Source organism: Portunus trituberculatus, chromosome 21 (genome assembly GCF_017591435.1).
Source record: "Portunus trituberculatus isolate SZX2019 chromosome 21, ASM1759143v1, whole genome shotgun sequence".
In the NCBI taxonomy this organism is placed as follows: domain Eukaryota; kingdom Metazoa; phylum Arthropoda; class Malacostraca; order Decapoda; family Portunidae; genus Portunus; species Portunus trituberculatus.
The window spans coordinates 3,983-15,439 of record NC_059275.1 but is presented as its reverse complement, the minus strand read 5'-3'; the positions used below and the strand labels follow the sequence as shown (position 1 = coordinate 15,439).

Below are 11,457 nucleotides of genomic sequence, written 5' to 3'. Positions count from 1 at the left end.
TAGTTTTTTTCATAAAACACCTTAAAACACATGAATAAGACGTTTAAACAAATATAGTGTTTTGCCTGCATTTATGAGTTTGGTGCATAAAACGCTAGAATACACTAAAATAACCCACTTTTGACATATTTCACTTCCTTAGACATATATTGTGTTTTGCTTGCATTTCTGAGTCTTGGTTCATAAAACGCTAGAATACTTCAAAATAACCCTTTTGACATATTTCACTACCTTAGACAAATAGTGTGTTTTGCCTGCAATTCTGAGTTTTGTTACATAAAACGCTGGAATACACCAAAATAACCTCTTTTTCACATATTTCAGTTCATTAGATAAATAGCGTGTTTTCGTAGCATTTCTGTGTTTTGGTGGAAAACAGCTAAAAACTGATTAAAATACATGTTTTTCTTAATTTTACTTTGGATTCTCTATACTAGCTTGTTTTCATCAATTTTATCGTTTTGAAGCAAAATAATGTAAAATGACGAATAAGCACAATTTTCAATCGAGATAGTTTTTTTTTTTTCATAAAACACCTTAAAACACATGAATAAGACGTTTAAACAAATATAGTGTTTTGCCTGCATTTATGAGTTTGGTGCATAAAACGCTAGAATACACTAAAATAACCCACTTTTGACATATTTCACTTCCTTAGACATATATGCATTTCTGAGTTTTGGTTCATAAAACGCTAGAATACTTCAAAATAACCCTTTTGACATATTTCACTACCTTAGACAAATAGTGTGTTTTGCCTGCAATTCTGAGTTTTGTTACATAAAACGCTGGAATACACCAAAATAACCCTTTTTCACATATTTCAGTTCATTAGATAAATAGCGTGTTTTCGTAGCATTTCTGTGTTTTGGTGGAAAACAGCTAAAAACTGATTAAAATACATGTTTTTCTTAATTTTACTTTGGATTCTCTATACTAGCTTGTTTTCATCAATTTTATCGTTTTGAAGCAAAATAATGTAAAATGACGAATAAGCACAATTTTCAATCGATAGTTTTTTTCATAAAACACCTTAAAACACATGAATAAGACGTTTAAACAAATATAGTGTTTTGCCTGCATTTATGAGTTTGGTGCATAAAACGCTAGAATACACTAAAATAACCCACTTTTGACATATTTCACTTCCTTAGACATATATTGTGTTTTGCCTGCATTTCTGAGTTTTGGTTCATAAAACGCTAGAATACTTCAAAATAACCCCTTTTTGACATATTTCACTACCTTAGACAAATAGTGTGTTTTGCCTGCAATTCTGAGTTTTGTTACATAAAACGCTGGAATACACCAAAATAACCTCTTTTTCACATATTTCAGTTCATTAGATAAATAGCGTGTTTTCGTAGCATTTCTGTGTTTTGGTGGAAAACAGCTAAAAACTGATTAAATTACACGTTTTTCTTAATTTTACTTTGGATTCTCTATACTAGCTTGTTTTCATCAATTTTATCGTTTTGAAGCAAAATAATGTAAAATGACGAATAAGCACAATTTTCAATCGAGATAGTTTTTTTTTTCATAAAACACCTTAAAAACACATGAATAAGACGTTTAAACAAATATAGTGTTTTGCCTGCATTTATGAGTTTGGTGCATAAAAAGCTAGAATACACTAAAATAACCCACTTTTGACATATTTCACTTCCTTAGACATATATTGTGTTTTGCTTGCATATACCTTTGTGTTTTGCCACTTTTGACATATTTCTTGAGTGTGTTTTCCTGTTCATAAAACGCTAGAATACTTCAAAATAACCCCTTTTTGACATATTTCACTACCTTAGACAAATAGTGTGTTTTGCCTGCAATTCTGAGTTTTGTTACATAAAACGCTGGAATACACCAAAATAACCCCTTTTTCACATATTTCAGTTCATTAGATAAATAGCGTGTTTTCGTAGCATTTCTGTGTTTTGGTGGAAAACAGCTAAAAACTGATTAAATTACATGTTTTCTTAATTTTACTTTGGATTCTCTATACTAGCTTGTTTTCATCAATTTTATCGTTTTGAAGCAAAATAATGTAAAATGACGAAAAAGCACAATTTTCAATCGATAGTTTTTTTTTCATAAAACACCTTAAAAACACATGAATAAGACGTTTAAACAAATATAGTGTTTTGCCTGCATTTATGAGTTTGGTGCATAAAAGCTAGAATACACTAAAATAACCCACTTTTGACATATTTCACTTCCTTAGACATATATTGTGTTTTGCTTGCATTTCTGAGTCTTGGTTCATAAAACGCTAGAATACTTCAAAATAACCCCTTTTTGACATATTTCACTACCTTAGACAAATAGTGTGTTTTGCCTGCAATTCTGAGTTTTGTTACATAAAACGCTGGAATACACCAAAATAACCCCTTTTTCACATATTTCAGTTCATTAGATAAATAGCGTGTTTTCGTAGCATTTCTGTGTTTTGGTGGAAAACAGCTAAAACTGATTGGAAAAATAACATGATTTTTTCTTAATTTTACTTTGGATTCTCTATACTAGCTTGTTTTCATCAATTTTATCGTTTTGAAGCAAAATAATGTAAAATGACGAATAAGCACAATTTTCAATCGAGATAGTTTTTTTCATAAAACACCTTAAAACACATGAATAAGACGTTTAAACAAATATAGTGTTTTGCCTGCATTTATGAGTTTGGTGCATAAAACGCTAGAATACACTAAAATAACCCACTTTTGACATATTTCACTTCCTTAGACATATATTGTGTTTTGCTTGCATTTCTGAGTCTTGGTTCATAAAACGCTAGAATACTTCAAAATAACCGCCTTTTGACATATTTCACTTCCTTAAACAAATAGTGTGTTTTGCCTGCAATTCTGAGTTTTGTTACATGAAACGCTGGAATACACCAAAATAACCCATTTTTGACATATTTCACTACCTTAGACATATATTGTGTTGGTTCATTGGAATACATCAAAATAACCCATTTTTGACATATTTCACTTCCTTAAACAAATAGTGTGTTTTACCTGCAATTCTGAGTTTTGTTACATAAAACGCTGGAATACACCAAAATAACCCTTTTTCACATATTTCAGTTCATTAGATAAATAGCGTGTTTTCGTAGCATTTCTGTGTTTTGGTGGAAAACAGCTAAAAACTGATTAAATTACACGTTTTTTTTAATTTTACTTTGGATTCTCTGTACTAGCTTGTTTTCATCAATTTTATCGTTTTGAAGCAAAATAATGTAAAATGACGAATAAGCACAATTTTCAATCGAGATAGTTTTTTTCATAAAACACCTTAAAAACACATGAATAAGACGTTTAAACAAATATAGTGTTTTGCCTGCATTTATGAGTTTGGTGCATAAAAAACTAGAATACACTAAAATAACCCACTTTTGACATATTTCACTTCCTTAGACATATACTTCCTTAAACAAATAGTGTTTTGAGTTTTGCACGCTGGAATTTGATTTTTGACATATTTGTTATTGTGTTTTGAGTTTTGGTTCAAAATAACCCTTTTGACATATTTCACTTCCTTGACAAATAGCCTGCAATTCTGAGTTTTGTTCATAAAACGCTGGAATACTTCAAAATAACCCTTTTGACATATTTCACTACCTTAGACAAATAGTGTGTTTTGCCTGCAATTCTGAGTTTTGTTACATAAAACGCTGGAATACACCAAAATAACCCTTTTTCACATATTTCAGTTCATTAGATAAATAGCGTGTTTTCGTAGCATTTCTGTGTTTTGGTGGAAAACAGCTAAAAACTGATTAAAATACATGTTTTCTTAATTTTACTTTGGATTCTCTGTACTAGCTTGTTTTCATCAATTTTATCGTTTTGAAGCAAAATAATGTAAAATGACGAATAAGCACAATTTTCAATCGAGATAGTTTTTTTTCATAAAACACCTTAAAAACACATGAATAAGACGTTTAAACAAATATAGTGTTTTGCCTGCATTTATGAGTTTGGTGCATAAAAAACTAGAATACACTAAAATAACCCACTTTTGACATATTTCACTTCCTTAGACATATATTGTGTTTTGCTTGCATTTCTGAGTCTTGGTTCATAAAACGCTAGAATACTTCAAAATAACCTCTTTTTGACATATTTCACTACCTTAGACAAATAGTGTGTTTTGCCTGCAATTCTGAGTTTTGTTACATAAAACGCTGGAATACACCAAAATAACCCTTTTTCACATATTTCAGTTCATTAGATAAATAGCGTGTTTTCGAAGCATTTCTGTGTTTTGGTGGAAAACAGCTAAAAACTGATTAAAATACATGTTTTTCTTAATTTTACTTTGGATTCTCTATACTAGCTTGTTTTCATCAATTTTATCGTTTTGAAGCAAAATAATGTAAAATGACGAATAAGCACAATTTTCAATCGAGATAGTTTTTTTTCATAAAACACCTTAAAACACATGAATAAGACGTTTAAACAAATATAGTGTTTTGCCTGCATTTATGAGTTTGGTGCATAAAAGCTAGAATACACTAAAATAACCCACTTTTGACATATTTCACTTCCTTAGACATATATTGTGTTTTGCTTGCATAAAATAGAATTCTTTTGACATATTTCACTTCCTTAGACAAATAGTGTGTTTTTGCATTTCTGAGTTCATAAAACGCTAGAATACTTCAAAATAACCCCTTTTTGACATATTTCACTACCTTAGACAAATAGTGTGTTTTGCCTGCAATTCTGAGTTTTGTTACATAAAACGCTGGAATACACCAAAATAACCTCTTTTTCACATATTTCAGTTCATTAGATAAATAGCGTGTTTTCGTAGCATTTCTGTGTTTTGGTGGAAAACAGCTAAAAACTGATTAAATTACACGTTTTTCTTAATTTTACTTTGGATTCTCTATACTAGCTTGTTTTCATCAATTTTATCGTTTTGAAGCAAAATAATGTAAAATGACGAATAAGCACAATTTTCAATCGAGATAGTTTTTTTCATAAAACACCTTAAAACACATGAATAAGACGTTTAAACAAATATAGTGTTTTGCCTGCATTTATGAGTTTGGTGCATAAAAGCTAGAATACACTAAAATAACCCACTTTTGACATATTTCACTTCCTTAGACATATATTGTGTTTTGCTTGCATTTCTGAGTCTTGGTTCATAAAACGCTAGAATACTTCAAAATAACCCAAATAGTGTGTTTTTGACATATTTCACCAAAATAACCCTTTTTGACATATTTAATCACTTTTGACATATTTCACTTCCTTAGACAAATAGTGTGTTTGCCTGCAATTCTGAGTTTTGTTACATAAAACGCTGGAATACACCAAAATAACCCCTTTTTGACATATTTCACTACCTTAGACAAATAGTGTGTTTTGCCTGCAATTCTGAGTTTTGTTACATAAAACGCTGGAATACACCAAAATAACCTCTTTTTCACATATTTCAGTTCATTAGATAAATAGCGTGTTTTCGAAGCATTTCTGTGTTTTGGTGGAAAACAGCTAAAAACTGATTAAATTACGTTTTTCTTAATTTTACTTTGGATTCTCTATACTAGCTTGTTTTCATCAATTTTATCGTTTTGAAGCAAAATAATGTAAAATGACGAATAAGCACAATTTTCAATCGAGATAGTTTTTTTCATAAAACACCTTAAAACACATGAATAAGACGTTTAAACAAATATAGTGTTTTGCCTGCATTTATGAGTTTGGTGCATAAAACGCTAGAATACACTAAAATAACCCACTTTTGACATATTTCACTTCCTTAGACATATATTGTGTTTTGCTTGCATTTCTGAGTCTTGGTTCATAAAACGCTAGAATACTTCAAAATAACCTCCTTTTGACATATTTCACTACCTTAGACAAATAGTGTGTTTGCCTGCAATTCTGAGTTTTGTTACATAAAACGCTGAATACACCAAAATAACCATTTTTGACATATACATTGTGTTTTGCCTGCAAAATAAAACGCTGGAATACACCAAAATAACACTTTTGACATATTTCACTTCCTTAGACAAATAGTGTGTTTTCCTGCATTTCTGAGTTCATAAAACGCTGGAATACTTCAAAATAACCCTTTTGACATATTTCACTACCTTAGACAAATAGTGTGTTTTGCCTGCAATTCTGAGTTTTGTTACATAAAACGCTGGAATACACCAAAATAGCTTTTCACATATTTCAGTTCATTAGATAAATAGCGTGTTTTCTGCATTTCTGTGTTTTGGTGGAAAACAGCTAAAAACTGATTAAATTACACGTTTTTCTTAATTTTACTTTGGATTCTCTATACTAGCTTGTTTTCATCAATTTTATCGTTTTGAAGCAAAATAATGTAAAATGACGAATAAGCACAATTTTCAATCGAGATAGTTTTTTTCATAAAACACCTTAAAACACATGAATAAGACGTTTAAACAAATATAGTGTTTTGCCTGCATTTATGAGTTTGGTGCATAAAACGCTAGAATACACTAAAATAACCTTTTTTGACATATTTCACTTCCTTAGACATATATTGTGTTTTGCTTGCATTTCTGAGTCTTGGTTCATAAAACGCTAGAATACTTCAAAATAACCCCTTTTTGACATATTTCACTTCCTTAAACAAATAGTGTGTTTTCCCTGCAATTCTGAGTTTTGTTACATAAAACGCTGGAATACACCAAAATAACTTCTTTTTCACATATTTCAGTTCCTTAGACAAATAGTGTGTTTTCGTAGCATTTCTGTGTTTTGGTTCATAAAACGCTGGAATACACCAAAATAACACCTTTTTCACATATTTCACATATTTCACCTTCCTTAGACAAATAGCGTGTTTTCGTAGCATTTCTGTGTTTTGGTTGTTTTCATCAAATCGTTTTGAAGCTAAAACTGATTAAAATGGAAAACAGCTAAAACTGTTTTTCTTAATTTTACTTTGGATTCTCTATACTAGCTTGTTTTCATCAATTTTATCGTTTTGAAGCAAAATAATGTAAAATGACGATAAAGCACAATTTTCAATCGATAGTTTTTTTTCATAAAACACCTTAAAACACATGAATAAGACGTTTAAACAAATATTGTGTTTTGCCTGCATTTATGAGTTTGGTGCATAAAAACCTAGAATACACTAAAATAACCCACTTTTGACATATTTCACTTCCTTAGACATATATTGTGTTTTGCTTGCATTTCTGAGTCTTGGTTCATAAAACGCTAGAATACTTCAAAATAACCCTTTTGACATATTTCACTACCTTAGACAAATAGTGTGTTTTGCCTGCAATTCTGAGTTTTGTTACATAAAACGCTGGAATACACCAAAATAACCCTTTTTCACATATTTCAGTTCATTAGATAAATAGCGTGTTTTCGTAGCATTTCTGTGTTTTGGTGGAAAACAGCTAAAAACTGATTAAAATACATGTTTTTCTTAATTTTACTTTGGATTCTCTATACTAGCTTGTTTTCATCAATTTTATCATTTTGAAGCAAAATAATGTAAAATGACGAAAAAGCACAATTTTCAATCGATAGTTTTTTTTTCATAAAACACCTTAAAAACACATGAATAAGACGTTTAAACAAATATAGTGTTTTGCCTGCATTTATGAGTTTGGTGCATAAAAAGCTAGAATACACTAAAATAACCCACTTTTGACATATTTCACTTCCTTAGACATATATTGTGTTTTGCTTGCATTTCTGAGTCTTGGTTCATAAAACGCTAGAATACTTCAAAATAACCCCTTTTTGACATATTTCACTACCTTAGACAAATAGTGTGTTTTGCCTGCAATTCTGAGTTTTGTTACATAAAACGCTGGAATACACCAAAATAACCCCTTTTTCACATATTTCAGTTCATTAGATAAATAGCGTAGTTCATTAGATAAATAGCGTTTTCGTAGCATTTCTGTGTTTTGGTGGAAAACAGCTAAAAACTGATTAAATTACACGTTTTTCTTAATTTTACTTTGGATTCTCTATACTAGCTTGTTTTCATCAATTTTATCGTTTTGAAGCAAAATAATGTAAAATGACGAATAAGCACAATTTTCAATCGAGATAGTTTTTTTCATAAAACACCTTAAAACACATGAATAAGACGTTTAAACAAATATAGTGTTTTGCCTGCATTTATGAGTTTGGTGCATAAAAGCTAGAATACACTAAAATAACCCACTTTTGACATATTTCACTTCCTTAGACATATATTGTGTTTTGCTTGCATTTCTGAGTTTTGGTTCATAAACAAAAAACGCTGGAATACACCAAAATAACCCCTTTTGACATATTTCACTTCCTTAGACATATATTGTGTTTTGCCTGCATTTCTGAGTTTTGGTTCATAAAACGCTGGAATACATCAAAATAACCCATTTTTGACATATTTCACTACCTTAGACTACCTTAGACAAATAGTGTGTTTTGCCTGCAATTCTGAGTTTTGTTACATAAAACGCTGGAATACACCAAAATAACCCCTTTTTCACATATTTCAGTTCATTAGATAAATAGCGTGTTTTCGTAGCATTTCTGTGTTTTGGTGGAAAACAGCTAAAAACTGATTAAATTACACGTTTTTTTAAATTTTACTTTGGATTCTCTATACTAGCTTGTTTTCATCAATTTTATCGTTTTGAAGCAAAATAATGTAAAATGACGAATAAGCACAATTTTCAATCGAGATAGTTTTTTTCATAAAACACCTTAAAAACACATGAATAAGACGTTTAAACAAATATAGTGTTTTGCCTGCATTTATGAGCATAAAACGCTAGAATACACTAAAATAACCCATTTTTGACATATTTCACTTCCTTAGACATATATTGTGTTTTGCTTGCATTTCTGAGTTTTGGTTCATAAAACGCTAGAATACTTCAAAATAACCCACTTTTGACATATTTCACTTCCTTAGACATATATTGTGTTTTGCTTGCATTTCTGAGTTTTGGTTCATAAAACGCTAGAATACATCAAAATAACCCTTTTGACATATTTCACTACCTTAGACAAATAGTGTGTTTTGCCTGCAATTCTGAGTTTTGTTACATAAAACGCTGGAATACACCAAAATAACCCTTTTTCACATATTTCAGTTCATTAGATAAATAGCGTGTTTTCGTAGCATTTCTGTGTTTTGGTGGAAAACAGCTAAAACTGATTAAATACATGCTTTTTCTTAATTTTACTTTGGATTCTCTATACTAGCTTGTTTTCATCAATTTTATCGTTTTGAAGCAAAATAATGTAAAATGACGAATAAGCACAATTTTCAATCTTAAACGTTCATGCCACGTTCATGTTTCCTTCACTTTTGAATCCCCATTCCACTCAGTGTGAAGGGTGATGTTGCAGATTATCAACAAGCTTCTTGATTCTTGGTTTTGTTTCACTTAAAGCACACCGTAGGTCATGCTTCACTTCAAGTCTGTTGCGATATTTCGTTTTAATGTGGAGTAGTTGAGAGAATGCAGCCTCGCAGGAATAAGTTAATGAAAATGGTAGGAGGTGGCGAAAAGCTAAGTCACATAAGTTTGGGTATGAAGCTGCCATTGATGACCAAAATACTGTGAGAGATTCAGTTTCAAACTTCATCTTAGCTCCTGAATCCTCCTGAAGTGTCAACAGCTCAGTTTGGCCATCATCATTGTCATCAGGAATGCATGTCACTGCAGCAGTGAAGGGGGCCCTTACTAGCCGAGAAGTTAGGCTTTGGATATCTGGGAAGTATCTTTTAAACTCCCCTTCCAAGGCCTCAAGATGTTGGGTAATCAAGTTCTGCGTAGCAGCATCACACTTCTCTACAATTTCTGACACTGTCTCCAGCATTGCCAAGTTTCCCATTCCAACTTTGCGCCTCCAATTCTCCATCTTACGAATGAAAGCTTTGATTTTGTCCACAAAATCGATTATCAAGCTTCCTTTCCCTTGGAGTTCCAGGTTCAGTGTGTTCAACTGTCTAAATATGTCAACAAGATAGGCTAGCCGTATTTCGAAGCTATCTGCAGACCATGCTGACAGCAAATCTTGCTTGTTCTGTATTCTGAGAAAGAGGCTGATCTCTTCTCTGAGCTCAAATACACGTTGAACTACATTTCCTTTTGATAGCCAGCGAACTGCTGTATGAAATAGGAGGGTCTCATGAGCTGCATCCATATCTTGGCAGAGTCTCTTGAAAAGGCGTGTGTTAAGAGCACTACCTTTACAAAGTTAACTGTCTTTATAATTGTATTCAGAGTGTCCTGTAATTCTGAGGGTAGCGTTTTGATGCAAGAGCTTGCCTGTGGATCATGCAGTGAAGAGGATAGCATTTGGTGCTTTTTGTATAACTCTTGTAACAAAACCTGACTGAGAACCCAACATGGCTGGAGCCCCGTCTGTGCATATCCCACAAAGATTGCCCCAGTCAAGACCTTCAGATTCAAAGAATTCTGTAAGTTTCTGCATTACATCTTCACCTTTTGTAGATTGTTCAAGAGGCTCACAAAACAAGAATTCCTCCTTCAGATCCTCATCATGAACATACCTTACAAAAGCCAGGAGTTGTGAGCAGGACTGGACGTCAGTGGACTCATCGAGTTGAATACTGAATAATCCAGCTCTTTTGATTTCCTGTATCACCTGCTCTCTGATGTCATCAGATATTTGGGAGATTCGGCGTTGCACTGTATTATTTGAGAGTGAAATAGCATTCAGCTTTTCAGCACTTTTCTCACCCAAAACAAGCTTTACCATTGTTTTGGCACATGGCAAAATTAATTCCTCCCCAATTGTGTGAGGCTTCTTTTTCTTTGCTATTTCAAGGGCTACAAGAAATGATGCCTCCACTACGGCAGCATTTTGTTGATGAAAGGAACCACTGGCATCAAGTCGCTGTCTCTTCATGTTCAATTCTTGTCGACTAAAGAAGGAACGATCTTTGCCAACATGTTGAGGATGCTTGGTTTCAGATGTAATCTAAGCTTACTGGGCCTTAGTGATTCAGCTGTGAGTATTTTGTGACAAATCACACACTGAGGCTTCACTACACCTTTATCAGTGATGCTTGTAAATCCAAAATCCAGGTAGTTGTCATCATAGTTGCGTTTCTTATTAGAAGCCATCACTGTACCTGCAATGCACAAACAAAAAACTGCTATTTCTAACACCGCAAACATATGTCATCACCCATGATTAGAATAATAAAATGATAAATATGAGGTAGAAAGGAAGTTAGATTTAACGTTACAAAACAGTTATAGAATGTGCATAAATACAGCAGATATTATTTACCTTCTTAATATACTTTAAACAAATATAGTGTTTTGCCTGCATTTATGAGTTTGGTGCATAAAAAGCTAGAATACACTAAAATAACCCACTTTTGACATATTTCACTTCCTTAGACATATATTGTGTTTTGCTTGCATTTCTGAGTTTTGGTTCATAAAACGCTAGAATACTT

General features: G+C 31.9%; 1 pseudogene; it reads right to left on the bottom strand.

Annotated features, from left to right (window-relative positions):
• Positions 1-9,300: 9,300 nt before the first annotated feature.
• LOC123507211 lies at positions 9,301-11,233 on the bottom strand (annotated as a pseudogene).
• Between the last annotated feature and the right edge of the window lie 224 nt (positions 11,234-11,457).